Below are 19,978 nucleotides of genomic sequence, written 5' to 3'. Positions count from 1 at the left end.
GACTGGGACTCCGTCCCTGGCTTTCTGACCCAAATTCTGACCGCTTTTCTGGTGGACCAAACAACTCTCAGGGCTGACAGCAAGGTGATTTGCATGGAGCAGTCTGAAGTAGCTAAATAACCTAAGAGGTATCAGGCCCAGGTCCCATCCATCCCCACACAGAGCCTTTGCTTCTAAACCTTTGGGTAGCTCTCCACACAATCTCAGGAGATGCTCTTAGATGCACATTTATTATAGAAAGCTCTGGGCTTTTACAGCTCTTACTTAAGTGCTACTCCAAGGAGGAGAAATAAAAGCCTAATAATTTCAACACCCATTTGCATGTATTACATAAGGCTTCTTTCTATAAGGGTAAGATTATCCAGTTGCAGGCTTATTTTAAGTCTTAATGGAATGAATTTGACAGAGCAGAAATAGCAGGCTTCATAACCAGCTCAGTAAACCCGCTGTCAGAGCAGTGGGTAGCAGGCTCTTCCTGGGTTGCTCTTGTGTGCAACCCATGGGATTGTGGGATGGTGGGTGGTGACCTGCCTGCTGCTTGGCTGTCCTATTGCCCAGCTCACAGCAGCCATCTCTTCCACCTCATTCATGGCTGTGCAGACCTTCTTTTCAACCTTCAATGCACATTTGAAATAATTCAGCTTTCCCTAGGTTATTTTTACATAGGAAAAAGCAAACCACACACAAACGCCACGGATTTACTCCATGGAAACGGCCACATCTGGCTCTCTCAGTTGAGAGCCAGGTTGCCATAGTTTGAAACTAGACAGTGGCTAAGAGGGTGCTTCAGCCAAGGCAATGAGACCAAAGGGCTGGAGGAGGAGAAGGTGAGAGTAGGAACATGGAAAGTGGGTGGTCTGGGCTCTTTCCATTTCTGACCTTGGGCTACATCCCCAAATACCCAGCCCCCTCCTCTGGGCCGGGGGTTGGGGGTCTCCAACCCACTCAGATGAACTCATGTTCTTTTCATTTTCCCAATGATGGCTCTGTGCCTGTGAGACACGGCAGGGCCCTGTGTGCCTCGATCCTCAGGTCTTCCTGCCTGGTCTGTAGCAGGCAGCCCACTCTCGGTTTCAGCCCACTGTGTTTCCTGAAACTAGGTTCTTTTCACACTGCTTGCATGTGCAGACTTTTACTGTTTTCCTGTGTTGCTCTGAAGTAACAAGCAGCTGCAGTTTCTGTACAATCTTTGTCTCGACTCTCTCTGCCCTCGCTGTGGACCCAACACACTTATGCCCTTGTGGTTGCTTTTGTGGCCCTTTAAAAATGACAGTAGGTTAGCATTCCATGGAGGTCCGAAGAAAAAATCCTCTTGTCATATATTTATATGCTAGATGATAACCTCACTGAATTATTAAGATTTTACCAATGAAGAAGTATATGCAGATTTGAAATTCACACACTATCCATGCAGTTCCAGAGTGCTGGAAACACAAATCAAACCAAGCTGCCCACCAAGGCCTCACCTCACCTTGACTTTTCTCTCCTGTGTAGGGTCCATTTTGCCTAGAAAGTAACCTAGTTGATGAAAAATCCACAAGCACCTTTCATGTTCAGAGCTTGGTGACCTCTGAGAGCCCATTCAGCACAGCTTGCTGTCTTTGGGCCCTTGGAGAACTCTGAGTACTGGGGTCAGAGGTCAGGACCTAGAATCAAGCATCATTCAATGTTCACTCCTTGTGACACACGAGAGCAGGGAGGGCACAAAAATCAATGTGATCATGGTTTCTCTGTTAATTCATCTTAAAAATAAGTCAGGGAGAGCAAAATATCTGTCCTTTGTTGGTGGATCTGAGTAAACCAATAATTAGGACATTCACATCAGAGAACTGGTATGCAAGGTACAGAAAAGTCTCAAAAAAGCCAGGCATGGTAGTGCATGCCTGTAATTTTAGCACTCCGGAGGCAGGAAGATTGCCATGAATCTGAGGTGAGCCTGAGATACATTGAGTTTAAAGACAGCTTGGGTTACTTAGTGAGACACCATCTTAGCAGCAGCAACAACAAAGACTCAGTAAAGGTTACCAAGCATTCTAGTATTTTTGGCAAACATAGAAACTCAAATGTTGACAGAAAAAAACTCAGGCAGAGAAAACACAACGTAAGAATCCAGAGAACAATTTAATCGCAGAAAACAGTGAAACATGGCAGGAGACAGTAGAAAAATACAAACATTGAAATGATTACAAGTAAAAAGGGTTTTTTTTTTTTCCTTTTTAATTTAGCAATTGGCTTTCCATTGTGACACAGTGATATTTGTCATTTCCTGTACCAGTTAATAGGGGTTCTAACTGCAAATTGCAGGCCTTTTGACACATGCTGCCTATAGAATTAAAAATTGGTGATTTATATGAGTTCTGCCTCTCTTTTCTCCAGATTTAAAGATAATTTAATGTATTTGTTTGTGGGTAGGAATGTGCCACAGTGCATGTATGGAGGTCACAGGACAACTTTCAGGAGTCAGCTCTCTCCTTCCACCTTTATGGGGGTCTGGGGATTGAACCTGAATCATCAGGTGTATATACCAAATGCCTTTACAGGCTGAGCCATGTCACCAGCAGGTGTTCTTAGATTTACTGCCTGTGTCATGTCTCTGAATCTACTGAAGAGACAAAGAGTTTCTGGGAAGCATTAGGCCGTGCTCTGGGCAGCAGAGAATGCAGTGCTTTAGATTAACTGCTCAGTAACCCAGATAAAGGTAAACTGGCCCCAGCTCTGGAAACTATCTGCCAGGGTTTTACACTTCCACCCTCAAAATTTACCCAACACCCTGACTGTTTTGCATACTTCCTGCAAGTCTAAAGACAACACTGGTTAAGTTACTGAGAGAATGTTTATTAAATGTCCATCACATGCGTGCATTCTGCTCCAATAACAATATGGTAGTGAGTAAAACAGCAGCCCTTTATGGATTGTTAGGTCTATAAGAAAATTAAAATGTAATGTCGCAATGTCACTGTGTGATGGGAACTCACGAGTCTTATGGGCACCCCTAAATAGAACATCTGTCTCAAGCTACACATTAAGATGTGGTTCAGGAAGAATGCCACGTACTGACCAGCATCTATGCTATGCCAGAGGGCACCCTTAAGGCCCCTGAAACTTGTCATCAGTGACTGAGGAGGGTCCTAGAGCAACACAAAGAAGACTCAGCAGCTCCGCATGTGGTGAAGTTGGGGGAGAGAACTAGTAAGGTGGAGGCTGGTTTAGAAAGACATGCTAGGGGCTGGAGAGATGGCTCAGCAGTTAAGAGCACGGAGTGCCCTTTCAGAGGTCCTGAGTTCAATTCCCAGCAACCACATGGTGGCTTGCAACCATCTGTAATAGGATCTGATGCCCTCTTCTGGTGTGTCTGAAGAAAGCGACCGTATACTCATATACATAAAATAAATATTTAAATTTAAAAAAAAAAGAAGGAAAGATGTGTTGGCTGAGACAGTGAAATTGGAAAAATGTAGAAGCCTGTATGTATGACAACCACACTGCCTTTAAGACCTAGGGGTTGGAATAGTGGAGCTGAAGCAACCTCATGAGACAGCAAGGGAACGAACTGATCCCCGCTCTGTGGATAAGCTTCATGATGAAGCCAGATGTCACCTGGAATACCTCACATCACAAGGATCACATCACAGCATTTCAGTTCCTCTGCCATATCTAGAACAAGGTCACATATAAAGAGTGCCCCATAAATATTTCTGAAACCAGTTAAAGTAAAGGCACCCAAAGCCATGGCCCCAGCAATGAAGAGGCTGTGCTCAGAGCCATCAAAGGAGCCTTGGTTACTTCTCTTCTTGCTCAGGCCTTCCCATTTTCCTCTGAATGTAAAAACCAATGGGCTGGATTTGATATCTCCACAGGCCCCACCCATTTTCATGCTCTCTCCTTGACACATGCATGCTCTCGCTCGCTGTTACTCCTGGGCCCAGTGTCTCTTTCACACTGAGCTCTCTGCATGGAAAATTACACACACTCTCTTCCTGCCTGCTTTACCTAGCTCACTACTGCGTATCTACCTAACACATCAGGGAAGCCTCCTCAGACCTTACAGAGCCTCTCTACTGGGTGTTTGCTAGGTTCTTGGCACTAATCCCAGCCATCACTCAATGCCAACTATGGAACTGTTTCACTACTTCTGTAAGGGTGGGAGTTTCAGGTGTTTCAGTCCTAGGCAGAGGCCTAAGGGAGAGTTCCTTAAGTCCCTGGAGAAATCTGGGGCATCTTTCAAACCTACAATACTCTGACTCAGTGGGTCTGAAGCAATGACCAGAGACTTATACTTTCTTGCAAGCTTTCAAGGACCACTAGAGTTATGGGCCCTCTGATGCACTTTGAGCAACAAAGGCCTGTAGCCCAGCAGTCTACATGTCTCTACTACCTTGACTGTGCCCTTCTTCCTACCTAGAGGGACCCTTCCATAGAGAGACTCCACTGTGCACAATGCACAATGACGATGGCATCAACTCATTTGTGTGACTTTCCTTAAGTCATATACTAGGCCTAAAGATGACAAGAATGAAAGACACTGTGTTGTTCTCAGAGTTCTCTGGACTCACAGGGCCAGAGGACTGGACTATGAGGCCCTTAGTAGGTCTCACAATACCCTTCACCCAAACCATTAAGTCTTTCAGCTGGTCTCAAATCTTGGTTTCTAGAGGTCCAATACTATCAAACTGGCTTCCCCAAATGTAAAGCCAAGCATGTAAACCCACCTCTTTTGAAAACTTTTCAGACTCCATGTAACCTTATAGGAAAAACATCCACCTTTCTAGAATAGCATTTTGGGCTCTCTTGAGCTTTGCCTGGTGCCTTCTTGACCTTCCCTTACCTTGTCCACTTCTGCTTTGGCAAAACCTTTTTGGTTCTGGACCTGGAATGTTCTTTTCCTCTTTAGCTTTAGCTCAGACCCTCCATGGAGTACCCTTTCCCTACTGCAGACCCTTGTCAAAAGCCCACACTCCTACCTGACTCCCCTCCCACGTCAGGTAGAATGGGTACCCTCTCCAAGGCCATGTGGGTTCCTCTATGTGCCATTAACTTACTCCTACAGCAACCTGTCCCTGTGGGTCCAGAGAACTCTGAGAACAACACAGTGTCTTTCATCCTTGTCATCTTTAGGCCTAGTATATGACTTAAGGAAAGTCACACAAATGAGTTGATGCCATTGTCATTGTGCACTGTGCACAGTGGAGTCTCTCTATGGAAGGAATGGTCTAGAATCCCTTTGATGTAGGAACAGCTCAAAGGATGGCCTAAATATGTAACTGGAGAAAAGAGCTACTTATACATAGTGCTTAATAAATATTTATTGAATGACAGAAGGAACAAATATGTCCTAATCATTGTGTCTATGCAGAGCTGTCAGACTGAAACGGTACTACATGATGTGAGTTACCTGTAGCTCCAGTAGATTTCAGCCCAGGAAAATGATGAATTCCTAGTAAGACTATGACTTACCGAAAGTTAGTTCTTTTGTGAGTCTCCTAAATAATCTCTTCCTTAGAAAAAGATAAAGCCACATGGGTTTGGGATTTGATTTATTATTGTAGCAACCAACATTAAAAAAAAATAAAGCCATGGGAGAGTTTTTCAGCTCTCCTGGTGTCTAAAGGACTTCTTAGCCCTCTTTTTCTCTCCTTGCCCTCAATACCTTTCTCCTTTTGTGTGGCTTCAGCATAAAGATCCCACAGGTCCAAGACATTTCTTTCCCAAGCAAAGCCAGTAAGCTTCCTGTTGTAGGTCTCCGATGGTAACCCCAGGTAGGACTATGGCTGAATCAAGCCTCTTGGCCCTGAGGAAGATGATTCCCTGGAGAAACAGAGAAGAATTTACAGATGCTGGACCCACTGTGCTGGAGAAGGCTCCATGGCAACAGTGTCCACCCCCAACATCCTAGAGCAATAGTTCTCACCCTATGGCTTGTGACCCATTTGGGGGGGGTCAAATGATGTTTTCATAGGGGTCTCCTGAGACCATCAGAAAACACAAATATTTACATTACAATGTATAGCAGTAGTAAAATTACAGTTCTGAAGTAGAAATGAAAATAATTTTACAGCTGGCGGTCACTACAATATGAAGAACTGTATTAAAGGTTGCAGCATTAGGAAGGTTGAGAAGCACTGTTGTAGTAAAGATTTAAAAACGGCTGCTGGTCAAGCCGACTGTCTAGGCTGTGGTGTCTCTGCCTAGATAAGATGCCATGATCCGAGGCCATGAGGCCACGTGCACTCTGCAGCTAGAAACAGCCAGCCAGAAACACCAGCCCTGCCACCCACGAGACACCAGCATGGGAGATGGCTCTGCCAATTTTCCACACTGTCTCTGCAAGGCTGGGCATTGCCCAGACCATTCCATCAACAACGTGGGCCTGGTAGAAAAATGAGACTCTAATGCTTAGATTATCCAAAGGCTTTATATATTTGGTAATGATCAATAACAAGATGCCCATACAATCAGAAGTGTGACCCAATACCCAACCTAGATATACCAACTACCTTTGACTGGCAGAGACACGTGAACACCTGCCTCCATGTTTGCTTCTCTATTTCTCCTCTCCGTCTTTCCCCTAGCTCCTCCTCTTCCTTCTCCTCTTCCTCTCCTTCCTCCTCCTCTTCCTCTCTTTACTCCTTAACTCCTCCTACAAAGCACTGTATTAGAGGCTCCTGCAGCAGACAGAGTACACCATGAGGGGGTCATAATTCACTGCACGCTATTATTCACTCCTATCTTTCAAGTTACATTCAACACTGAAGTCACACACACTGCCGGTACAGTGTGCCACCATGAGTATCAAAAACACCCAGGCATGCTGGGCAGTAGTAGCACACACACACCTTTAATCACTGTACTTGGGAGGCAGAGGCTGGCACTAGGTTCAAGGCCAGCCTCGTCTACAGAGTGGGTTCCAGGACAGCCAGGGCTACATAGAGAAACAAAACAAAACCTACCAATAAATAAGTAAACAAACAAACAAACAAACCCAGGCAACGAATCTACTTTCTACTAAGAATTCACTGTTGCTGTGATATAAACTAGAACCTCATTGAGTTGAATATTCTGTCCCAAAAGTTTTCATATTGAAGATAGGATGATGGCGAAAACCGTCCTCACAAAGCATCTATCTAGTGAAGAAGGAAGTTAAAAAAAACTGTAAAACCATGTGCAGCAGGTGTGTCACAACACTCTGTGTCCATCCTGCATAAAGATACAAGGGGACAGGCAAGCTGCTGGGAGAGAGATGGCAGATTTTCTTTGTTCACTGGACCACTGCCTTTCCATGTTGAAGAGCTGTTTCTGGAGAGTGGGTCACTTCTTCTTCTCTGCACACCAGAAGTGGAGTGCTTGCTTTCAGACTTAGTAAGACTCTCAAATGTGCCATAGCAAGCGCTTAACTCTGCAGCTTCAGAGGGACAGAGAACATCAGCCAGCTTCAGATAAAATGAGTGGCTCCTGCTGCGGCTATTAAGGAATGGAAGGGAAAACTGAGATGGGCAATGTCCTGATGATCACATAACTTGAACCTTATGTCACCCTTTGTCCTTGGTTTCCCCTATTCTAAGGCCTGTCACCTTTCTGTGGATACTCTTTCCATCTGCAATGGCATCGTTTAATGCTTGCCTTTCGGGACCCGAGGTCGCTAGGTATGATATGAGTGGTCCTCACTCTTCTTGGTAGAGAATCATGATGCTCCATCTTGTCTTACATCAACAATAATTTGGGTTGTTTAGTTTTCATAAAATGGCAATGAGAGGTGTGTAACAATGAGAGGTGTGTAACAAAGGTCACCAGAATTCCGATAATTGTTTTGTACTTGGTCTATTTTTTCCAATTGCTCATTAAAATATTGGTTGATAAGTAGCACACCATAATTACAGTAGCTAAGCATGTAGGAAATGTCTCTGTATGACTCTGTTCCTACTATGAAAAGCACAGGCGTGCTACCCTCAGGTGCCCCAAGAGACAGTTGGTTCCATTGTAATTGCTGGCCCACATTGTGGGCCCAGCTGGACTGACATTTTAATTTCTGCCTCTTTGTGGCTTCCATTATCCTGGGGGCCAAGGTATAAACGTGTCTGGAATCACAATTTGTGGGACGTTAGTACAGTTTTGGAGCAGGGCCAGGACCATTCAGGGCTTGGGATGGATTTCCTGGAGATAGTCCAGATGCAAGGCTTGTCCATTTGTGCCGTCTAGAATAGACAGTTACGATAAAGGTCTGCTTCCCACAGCCAGCTGTGCAATGGGAAAACCCTGAGTGAGCAGTCTGGAGAGGTTGCTCCTAGGCTTCAGAGCTGGGTAAGGCTGCCGAGTACAATGAAGGCAGGGTGCTTAGGAAGCAGTTACTGTACAGGGATGTTGCTTCAAAGGACAATGATAGTGCAACTAAAAAGGCTGTCTGCCCAAAGGTAGTCCTGCCTAGAGAAGAGAACAGAGCAACCCAACACATAAGGTGTGCTGGTTCTGCTGGGTTTGTATTTCAGCCCCGACACTCTCAATTATGTGACTGAGAAATCTTACCCCTCAGAAAAGCAGTGGCAGCATGAACCTAGGGATAAAGAAACTAAGAAGTTAGAGGTTTAGCAGAAGGCCTGACATAGAGAGAAGTATTCTGTCTCAATCAAAAAATATTACAAGGAAAGGGTTTAGGGCTTACATTCTCTTAGGAATCACTAAAAACTGGACGGTTCCTCAATGGAAAACGAACTCATATGCAAATATTTGCACATGTTTAGGGATTTAAAGACGTAAGGAACAAGTACAGACTTCAGGTTCAGAATCTTTGTTGTAAGGCTGGTCCAATTCCTAAGAGGAAGACTAAAGTCTGTGGTTCTATTGATTGTCTATAACTTTGATGATTTACTATCATAGCCTCATGACATATTTAATTTGATTAAAATGTTATGTGTCATCTGTTCAATGTTTCAATTAACAGACTGAAGTCTAGATATCTGAAAGTCTAGAAAACTAGACGAGGCTCAAGACCACAACAGATGAGATATATGAAAGAAAAGAACCTGGACAGAGGGAAGCCTCATGGCGCTTATGGTCAGTGGTGGAAATGGTTCTCTCTTTCAGATCAACGTGGCCAGGGTTGCGCCACCTCACATAGAAGCCTCAGGTAACCTGCAAGCAGCAAGCCACAGACTATCACTAGCATCCACATTGCCACTCTTCATGGACACCTGCATTTATTTGCTTGAACACAGCTGATACAGTTGATGCAGTATGGCCAGCATACTGCATGGAGTAGACAGAGTTTCTAGGCAAACTCCCACCTGTCAGTCCTCTCTGGAGGAGAAGAAACTACAGGTAGAGTGTAGGCCATGCCTACTAAGTCATTTCTGGGTGTTACACTAAAAACAAAAAAAGCAACTCTTTCAGTTCTGCTACTTTGCTGGCAGGATAATGTGGGTGGCTTTGAGAAAACCCTGAACAATAGAGCAAAGCTACTGGGGTTTGGTGGTTTTCTACAGTAAGAAATTAGCAGGAAACACGGCAGCTGACGTCAAATGCCACAGATTAATACAATGGAGGGAGAGTGAAACGTGAAAACTGGGAGGCAGATCAGAAAAGTGCCAGGGTGAAAGGTGAGAGACACTAATCACCTTGTAATCACGTGCTGCTGACAGTGCTCAGGGAAACCAAAAGCAGCTTGACACCCTCAGGACAGTTGGGTTGTCACTGGGACCCACAGGCTCTGAGGGATTCACTTCTCACTTCAGAATAGGACAGGTTGATCCCACCAAAGCGTCTCTCAGGCATGTTGAGAGGCCACTACAGAACAGCAAAGACATGCAGGACAGAGCCTAGATGATGCTCGTACATCTAAGCAAAGGGAATTCAGCCTAAATGAGTTAAATCATTACCATACAAGAACAGCCATTTACTTTTGAGCCACCCAGTGATGCAGTGATCTTATTCCAGACACTCATAACTAATAAGCCACTGGAGTTCTGTTAGGCAAGTGAATTGTGAACCTCTTTTTCCAAAGAATGCTGTCATAAGCAACAGAGTAAATATCCAATAGCCTTGGTTCTTGGATTTGTAAACAACCAGGAAACAAATGAGTTATTTGTCTGATGACTAGTTCAGACTGGTGATTGACCTCTCGAAGCAGAATGCAGTCATAAAAGGCAAAGGCAGAACCCGGTGCACTAGGTATGGGCTGTTCATGCTGCATCCACTGTACAACTCAAAGGTCTCTCTCAGCTCAGACCTATTTATAATATGGTTAGGTTCCTGCTTGAGTCACAGGGAACATATTGGTCACATTACCTTTTGTGATTTTGTTCACGTCATGAAAAGGTAGTTGTCTCCTGCAGAGTAAAGCTGGAATCATTAGCTATAACTAGTAGGCGGTGTGCTTGAATTACCCCGAAGCACTCTTGGCTAGGTTTCTGGTTGTTCAGTGGGAATAATAATCCATCCATCTGCATTAATTGGCAAACTATGTTCTTTAGCTAAAAGCTTAAACAACGATTGCTATCTCTAGCTTAGAGGAGGATTTGTTGAGAGCAGAACAGATAAATGTACAAATGTACATATTCCATACTCACTAACCTGAATACACACGCAAACCCAAGTTGCAGGCATCACCTTTCTTCCTCCACAGAAACCAAAATGACTGAGATTGTAACTGGGCAGACTGACAAAAATAAAAAATAAAAATAAAAATAAATGTGCTTTGCAAATACAAGTGCAATACAAACATTTAATAATAATCTCTACATATTTATCATTAAAAGCACTTAAGACCCTTTAAGCCAAAACAAACTGTCCTAATAAATTGTATGGGAGGCCCAAACATTAAAGTTCAAGTAAATTTCAATTGCTAGTTTAAAAGTGTATACATGAGATACTTCCCCTTCAAGCTTTTCTTTTAAATTGTACATTTATCCAAACGTATTCTTTGACAATTTCATACATGTATAAAATGTATCTTGATCAAATCCAACCTAAAGTTTTCCCTCCGGTGCTACTGTTCTCCTGGTATTCCCCCTCCCACTTCACATCATGTTATTAAAAAAATAACCCACTGTCTTAGTTAGGGTTCCCATTGCTATGAAAGACACCATGACCAAGGCAATTCTTATAAAGGCAACATTTAATTGGGAGCTGGCTTACAAGTTCAGAGGTTCAGTCTATTATCATCATGGCAGGAAGCATGGCATCATCCAGACAGACATGGTGCTGGGGAAGCCAAGAATTCTATATCTTGATCCAAAGGCGATCAGGATAAGACTGGCATCCAGGAAGCTAGGATGAGGTTCTCAAAGCTCACCACCACAGTGACACACTTCCTCCAACAAAGCCACACTTTCTAATAGTGCCTCTACCTGGATTAATCATATTGAAGCTACCACATTCCACTCCCTGGCCCTCATAGACTTGTTTAAACACACTAGTCTATGGGGGTGGGGGGGGAGGCATACCTAGACAAAGCATAATGCAAAATAAATTTAGTCCAACTTCAAATATCTCCATAGTCTATCACAGTCTCAACAATGTTTAAAAGTCTAAAGTTCAAAGGCTTTTCTGAGACTCATGCAATCTCTTGACATAATCCCCTAAAAAATCAAAATAAAAAAGAAGATCACACACTTTCAACATATCATGGCACAGGATATTCAGTGGTAGAGACCTGGCCTTCCCTGGCCTCTCACAGTGCCAAGTCACACTGTTCTTCAGGACCTCTTCATGTATGTTTTCAAAACCAGTACTGCCTGAGTGACTTTCACAACACCAAGTATAACTGCATCACAAGGTACAACCTTGGTTCTCTCTGGAATACAGCTTCTTTGTGCTCTCAGAAAACATTTCCCAGAAGATTTCGTGTCAGCGATGCTGGTCTCTTCTTAATCACCACTAATTTCTTAGCTTGAGCTAACCAGAGTCAATTGTCCCTGTAGTCCCTTGTATTCTGGACTTAAAGCCAGAGCCACATGGCTGAAGCTGCCTAGTTTTGCTGCTTGCTGGACTTCAAATATGCTGCCCCTTCTCCTAATCTTATTTCAATAGATGTCACAGAGGCACCCAAATATATTTGGTGAATGTATGGCCAATCCACATGGCAGCCTAACACAAAGAATTCATTCAAGTGATAGTAAACAATAGTGACTGACTGAATACAATAATGCCAAGGTTGGAATCATGTAACACTTTAAATACAAGTTCAATCATAATTCTTCCATGAAACACTATATGACACTCAGTAGACCTTTATTGCTATATATCATATGCAAAATGACTATAATACAACCAGTTCATTGAGAGTTGACAAATATTAGTCAAGATGAGATATTGTATGCAAATTTCTGCATAATGATTGCCATGCAGTAAGTTCCCAGTATATGGTATTAGTTGCTTTTATTACTATATAGATAATGATTATCAATGCTGTAGTTTTATAAGATTTGCAGAATACAGAGGAGAGGTAGGATTATATCTTCAAGTACATAACAGTCTTAATGTGGACATGCTAGAAGTAGTGCACACGTATAACTTGTACACGTGGGTGGAACATGGCAGTGTAAAGGAGCAAATATGAACTAATAAGGTGAACTAGGAGTCTTTCATCAGGAAAGGAGGACAGAGTCTGATGAATGTTTAAGGGGCAGTGCTCTTAAGAAATAACTGGAGGATTTCACACTATGTGGCAGTCTGGCTGCTGCAAACCCTGCTTCCAAAAACCCTGGGAGTTTTGTATATGGAGCTTGAACTATATGGAAAGAGGAAATGGGAACACTAAGATGAGAGCTGCATGTAGAAAGGGCTTTCCAGATGGGGAAATTAAGCATCACTCTTGGAGATGGGAGAAGGCAGCCCACTACTTCCATTTCATTTTATCAAGGAGGCTTAGATCAGGTGACCAAACCCTACTGTTTATTCCCTGCCTGTGTTCTCTCCAGCACTGCAGTCATTATACACTGGTGTAACTTATTTAAGGTTCAGTAGTCTTGGCTCTGTTTTAAATTGTGACTCTTGTGTTCATCATATTAGGTCTATAATAAAGCAAGTGCCTGCACATGCACTGTGCATAAATGCAAGGAAGAATTAAGTAAGGATCATGGAAGCAGGAAGCGAGCCCATTGTGATACCACTTCGCATCAATCTCTAGTCCTTGGAGGAAATCAATCCTGTCTTCAGGTTGATATCATAATTGCATGAATATACAAGAATCTTCCTCAAATGTCCCCAAAGCGACTGCTGAAGGGCATCTAGTTACAGGCACGAATGTCCAAAGGTCTCTCTGAGCTCTTTGCGAGCAATCTTTTCCCTGTTATCCTTCATTTTCCATTTCCCTTCTCTAGCAATGCAGGGATTATGCCTCAGCCACATCGTTAGACCATAAACCTATCCTCTGTCAGTTATATCACTAGGACTTACTATTTGGTAAGGGTTGAGAAAACAGGAGTGTGAATAGAGAGATATTTTGACTACATATACTTCACAACACATGCTTCCAAACTTGCAAGCTTCTAGCATCTCACAGGTTACTATCGTGGTTTCAAGTTTGCAATTCATGTTTGTATGCATCACCTTAAATCAGCATTATGCCTCTGAAGACTGCTTGACTGTATCATTTATTGAAATGGAGATTGTCTCCTTTCTAACAAGGCCAATTAGTGAACTTTATGCTTGCATGAAAAGATATTTACAGTTTTAAGACTATTTGGGAACTTTTATTAGTAAAATAGTATGTCCACTAGATTTCAGTTAGTAAACTCTGGTACATTTCGTTGTTTCCAGTTGAAGAGCTTTTGAATAGCTCTTATATTTTTAAGTGCTATAAATATCCAGCCGAGTAAGACTTTCCTGGGAGATGGATGTCTACAGTCTAGGTGTAGTACAGCTACATTCCGAAGCTCTGAAAACTGCAAGTGTAGATCAGTATGCCCTTCTGAGGTCCCTCTGATTTTTACTCCAATGGACCAATTCCTGAAAATCCTTAAAAATGCAAGCTCTCTAAGTCTTTGATGATGGCTGTTATATGTTTCTATTAACAAGCCCTACTTATAAATTGCCTTATTCTCCCCTGGATGTCTCCGTTACCCACCCATCTTCCTTCTCTAACACTCAGACAGCCAGTTCATGGTTACCTTTACATAAAAATATAAAATATTTTATTGTGGATGGGCATTACAGATGCAATTTGTCACCTATCTTATAGTTGTTCCTCAAAAGACTTTGGGCATGGAATTTGCAATGACAGGTAAATGAGCAGGATCACAGAAGCTGTCCCTAGGACACAAAACCAAACAAAACCTAACACAGTCTCAAAGTATGCTTGAGAGGCTAATGCAATCTAGACTTCAGGATGTATCACCAATACCATGCCCTCCATGGCCTCAAGAATTTCAAACCATGTAGTAACATAGGTCTATTTTAATTAAATTTCAAAAATAAGTATTTTACCCACTATTGACAGAGACTAAGGTCTTTCTTTGTCGGAACTCACCCCTTTCCAGTTTCCATGTAGCACTGAGCAGGAGTTGCTTTGTCTGGCTGGCTAAGAGGGCTGAGATGACAATAATTCTTTAATCTGAACACGATGGGCAATCTTCATGGAGACCACAATCATCTCTGCATATGGTGGCAATGTCTATAATAATTCATCATTATTATTAACTATGTATTTGTAGCATTATGCTTTTCTTAAAGATAGACCCTTATAGTACATGCTTCAAGTCCTTACAAAACTAGAAGAATCACTGACAACTCACCCTTGTCAGATTGGAAAGCTGAGGCTTAATATCATATAGCTCATGGTGCTACTGTGCTAAGCCCTGTATTTCCTTATTTTTGTACATTGCTATCTTCTCTATCCCCACATTATCATAGTCTAAAGATGTCAAATGTCATAAAACTCAAAGATCTCCAATAAAAAGAAGCAACTATAAGTATCGTCAAAATGGAATATTAAAGTATTTCTTATAAGCTAGTGATAACTTCAAAGTGTTTAGAACCAGACATGGTCACACAGTATGTGGAAAGCATACCACACTACATATGGCTGCAGCAGCTGCTCCTGTTATACTGCTCTGGTCACTCTGGTGAGTACCACAGGTACAAAAAAAAAATTCCTAAATAATAATTGTCCTGAAGTCAGCTGGCATTGGGTAGCGAAAGAAACTGAAAAACCATATTTTGTGGAGCTTCCACTTACAGTCAGCCTCTCAGTGGGGTATGGGGTACAAAACCCAGTATGTGGGCTAGAAGAAGTCTAGCAGGATCCGTATCTTAGCAGATGGAGCAAATATTCATAGCAATAGTTGTGTTGGTAGATTATTGAGGAGACAGAATGGGACTAAGCCCTGGCCTTTTCAGAGATGATTTTATTTCTCCTTGGAAGTAGTATTAGTCTGAGCCACAGAGGAAAAGATAGCAGGAATCTAACAGCTCCAAGGGAGTAATCAGTTTACAAGCCTGTGAAGTGCAGATTCCCCTGCAAGAAACAAATTACAGAATTTACAAATGTGTAAATACTGCTTGGTATTACAAATGTGTAAAAAAAATGCTTGGGGTAGTGATGAGAGAGAGAAGAGAGGAGAGGGAGATAGATAGATAGATAGATAGATAGATAGATAGATAGATAGATAGATAACCAGGAACACAATTCTAAATAGGGGATTTTTGGTACTGAATCCTTACTTAGCAACCACATAGGAGATAATAGCTAGGTCAATGAAATAAGAGTCTCTAGAGAAGTCCAAAATTCACCTCATGTCATTACCTAGGTGCCTTCTTTCAAAAGAACTGAACATATTTTCCCTCAGCACACCCTACATGCTTAATTTGTGTCAAGAGCATTAATTTTTTAAAAGTAGCCCCAAGCAATAATCATATGCAAAGCCAAATAAGGAATCATGACAGACTTGGACCCAATCATTCTACTCCACAGCATAAATTTTATGGGCAATTTTTTTTCACAAATATTTACTGGAATCCTTTTATAAGATCTCATCACTGTTATTAAAGATTAGAAAGACCTTCCCTGAAAGAATGTTTGAAAGTAAGAATGCAAACTCACTGGTCTCCAGGATGTTCTGAGCACTTAGCTGTAGCACAAGTAAGACTTTTAGGGGTGTGTGGAGCTCCACCTGTGCTCCCCAGGGGTTTGGAGTCTGATGAGAAAGCATTTTTATCATCACTGCAGCAGAGAGCTTGATGGTAGAGCAGAGGCCTAGAGAAATACCATGATGCTTGGACAAGCATTTGAGTTCAGTACAAAATGGATCAACAGAAGAAAGGCAACGACTCAGCAGGAGAGGGAGGGCATTCGAGGTGGGTGGAATATTAATGGGCTGACACTAGAGATGACAGAGCAGATCTGTGTATTCAAATTTTCAAACCTTTCCACAGAATATGCACAGCAAGTGTTCAAGGGCCTTCAACTAGACCTATACCCCCTGTACTCTGAAATTCTCTACCTACCAATGAGAGCCGTTAAGCTCTCCTGATATAAATATCAGGAAGTTCATCACAACATTAGAACACTAAGAAACAATGTAAAAGTTCAGCCATAGAGAAATAAAAAAGTAGTTATGGTGTCTCCAAGCCCTAAAACTTCATGCACATCTTGTTAAAAAATAGTCACATTTGAAGAATATTTCAAAATTAGCAAAATGATTTTGACATGAGTTTCAAATCATGTAAAATATTTAATAAAGTATCACTGTAAGTTTTTAATGAAAAAATTAAGTAGGGTGCAGTAAGATGGCTCATGACAGGAGTTTGATTCCTGGAATCAACATAGTAGAAGGAAAGAACCACCTCTCATACTTGTCTTCTGACCTCCATGCCTTTCATCCTGAGTCCACACACATGTGCACACAATACATGAAATAGAAAAGTAACTCTTCACATTGGTAGCAAGCGTCACCCATAGTCTATTTTTTTAAACATCTTCCTACTTTAGACAACAGAGAATTGGCATTTCTTCCCATTTTGAGTAAAGTCAAAACACTGGCTTTCTTCTTTCTCTCTTAAGTGATCAGTACTCTCTTAAGTTGGTAAGTAACTCCATAGGTCTCATTCTCTTTAGCCAAGCTGGTTGCTGCAGGAAGGAAGCCTTCAATTCATGAAGAACTGAAGAGAAAGGAAAGAGAAAGTTGGATTCTGCCACGAGAGAGAACTCATGTGAAGAAAGTCAGGCTGTGAGGACCCAAAATGCTGAGGCCTAAGGATGACTCAATGGCACTGAGCACTTCAGGGGAGGACCATACAATCATACATAATGGGTCAATCTAAGAAATGTTACCAAAACCCAAACAAGCAAAACACCCAGCCTGGTGTCATATAGTTTCAATTCCAACACTCCTGAAGCAGAGGCAGACATATCTCTGAGTTCAAGGCCAGCCTGGTCTACAGGGCAAGTTCTAGGACAACCAGGACATGTAAAGAAACCCTTTCTTGAAAAGCAAAACTAAAAACAAAAATAAACAACAAAAAGGAAACGCTATCGTGAAGTAGATGATTTATAGCTGACTAACTGGCACTAAAGACAAGGCTGATCAAAGTGCGGGATGGTGGACCAAGCAAACCTCCCTTTAGTAATCTTATGTAGAGGATAACAGTTGTGCCAGCATGGACTCTCGTGGCTATCATTTCTTTGGATTTATTTATTAAAGAATGTAAAGACCTCTTTGCAAAAGAGACATTTGCTCTTAGGAGAAAGGGGAAAGGTTATTTTTATAAAGAATAACCTAATATTTTATTAAAAATATTAGAAAACAATTTGAAATAAAATACTATTAGAGGGAAATTCATTCTCTGCACTAAATTCACTTCATCCTTCAGTTTCTCCTTTTCTTTAATATGGACTCACATACAGTCAGCTTTACTTACAGCACAAACCCACGGGCATAGCAGTGTGATGCTTTAATCCCAGCACTTGGGAGGCAGAGGTAGGTGAATCTTTGTAAGAATGAGGACAGCCATAGTGAGTTCCAGGACAGAGTTCCAGGACAGCTAGAGCTACTTAGTGAGACCCTGTCTCAGAGGGGGTTGGGGGTGGGGGTGGGAAGAGGGAGAGGCCCAGCCAAGAATATAGATTAAGAAACTCAGCAAAAATGGGAACACATATGTGTTTCAGTTTTCAGAAAAAAACTGTGCCTTGCTGACTTTCTGCCTAGATTTCTTGGTTCTCTGCAATGAAAGGCACACAGTAATTTCTTCCTTCATTGAGTTTTCTTGCTTTTACCGTTTCTTTAACAGAATGTTTAGCACCCTACCCAAATCACTGCTACTGTAGGCTATGTAGGTCTACCCAACATCAGGCCACTCTTTGCTAGCTATCACTAGTTAAATGGACCTTCACACTTACCTAACCATATCACCTAGACCATTGGGGTTTTCCAGTCTGTTTAAACCTAGTGCAGGCAGCTTTTCATTTCCTTTGTTCTTTGTGTAGGCTTGTTTAAGGTTCAAGGTGTAGGTCTCTAAAAAGGATGGAGTGGAGACAGATGTTGAGTATGGAAGAGATTGGCAGTTTGACCAACAGTTTTGTCTAATGGCTTTGTTATGCTAACCGTGTTGGGCTTCTCCAAGTGCCTTTCTGATTTTACATCATAGGACACTAAATTACTAACACAGAGTAGTGTGTTAAATTAAAAATAATGCAAGAAATGTAAATCAGTGGGTCAGTTCTTTAAAATCATCCTCACAGATACATTCTGCAAACTGCAGGCCTTCACAAATTCTGACACACTCGAGACCTTTAGAAAACGAGAAGCTGAGAATACAGAATAGGTTCTCAAGAGCGAAAACAGGTGATGTCATAGCACGCAGTGCGGTGTGGTCACCGCCAAGGCCGGTTGGGGAACTGCAGTTCCTGGGAGCTTAGTGCTCTGCGCCAGTAGCAGAAGCACTCTGTCAAGGGCTCCGCGACACCGGTGAGCACCCTGCGCCAATCAGGTGCTCGCTCTGCATCGCCTTTGTTCTCACTGGGGAGCAGGCAGCGGGAGTCTGGTCTGCAGTCCCGCGGTCCGTGTTTGGCTCCTCGGGGTACCTGGTTCCCTCATTCGCCTGGGTTGGGCATCTGGCCAGCCGGAGCTTTCTTCAGTGACTTATGCCTTCTGTCTCTAGAACATAGAAGCGAAACCCTGACTCACCATTGTCAGTTTTAAGAGAGGATGGTTCACTCCAATCGTTTTAAATGGCAATTCGTACTCAAAACCTTCCACTCCAGGAAGAGATTGTGCTGCACGTCTCTAACCAGAGGCCTCCCACAGGATATTAGTGTGTGTGTGTGTGTGTGTGTGTGTGTGTGTGTGTGTGTGTGTGTGTGTGTATACCAACCTCTGACTTGTTCATGATAAAAGGAACTTTCTTTGGTGTGAGAATGATCGTCAGAGAGAGGGGAAAAACCCCTAAACCAAAGATGTGTCTCCAGGTCTCCAACTCCAATAGCTGTATAGACTTCAGACCTCCGGCTCTACAGCCGCAGGTAGTAGCTGGGCTTTCGCACAAGAGTGTATAAAGAGCATAAAGTTCTTTGAGATCTTTGGGTGCGGAGTGCTGCAAGACCACAGTCTTCCTCACAGCTATTCATAGATTTAGGCCGACCCGAAAAAAAGCCGAACCACGGCCCCGGCGTCCACTCGGCCCACTCTCGAGAGATCAGGAAATGTTTAGCTAGGTCTCAGATCCTCTAGCGAGCTCTAGCTTCCAGCTATTTAATCTCACTCTCACCATTCTGCCGGGTCTTCCAGAGAGGCGTGGCTTGTCCTGAGGATGGCGCTAGAGTCCCCGTTAATTTGCATACGCCACACCCCCATTTCTCATTGGCAGGCTGGAGTCCCTCCCACCCCACTACCTAACTAACCCATGGTCACTCTTCAGCGTCGAGCCTCGGAGATAAACTTAACTTGCCCGGAGATTCGTGGTGCTCTCGCCTCCCGCGATTGGCCGACGCCGCTCACTGGCTGCGGGCGCGGAAGGGGGCGTGGCCGGCGCGACTGATTGGCGGGAGGGGGCG

General features: G+C 42.8%; 1 long non-coding RNA gene across 7 annotated transcripts; it reads right to left on the bottom strand.

Moving 5' to 3' along the window:
- Positions 1 to 2,102: 2,102 nt before the first annotated feature.
- LOC143439676 (uncharacterized) lies at positions 2,103 to 19,973 on the bottom strand. 7 transcript variants are annotated; one of them, XR_013107762.1, is made up of 5 exons: positions 19,300 to 19,973; positions 14,459 to 19,082; positions 10,561 to 10,645; positions 6,495 to 7,458; positions 2,103 to 5,805 (listed from the first exon to the last, which is right to left on the bottom strand). It is a non-coding gene; the product is annotated as an uncharacterized LOC143439676 (long non-coding RNA). The 7 variants fall into 7 exon arrangements; XR_013107763.1 differs by having other exon boundaries at positions 6,495 to 6,662; XR_013107761.1 differs by lacking the exon at positions 6,495 to 7,458 and having other exon boundaries at positions 14,459 to 14,602; positions 15,167 to 19,082.
- Between the last annotated feature and the right edge of the window lie 5 nt (positions 19,974 to 19,978).

The sequence above is a fragment of the Arvicanthis niloticus genome, chromosome 27 (genome assembly GCF_011762505.2).
Source record: "Arvicanthis niloticus isolate mArvNil1 chromosome 27, mArvNil1.pat.X, whole genome shotgun sequence".
In the NCBI taxonomy this organism is placed as follows: domain Eukaryota; kingdom Metazoa; phylum Chordata; class Mammalia; order Rodentia; family Muridae; genus Arvicanthis; species Arvicanthis niloticus.
The sequence above is the reverse complement of the archived record's forward strand: the minus strand, read 5'-3'. Positions and strand labels throughout refer to the sequence as shown.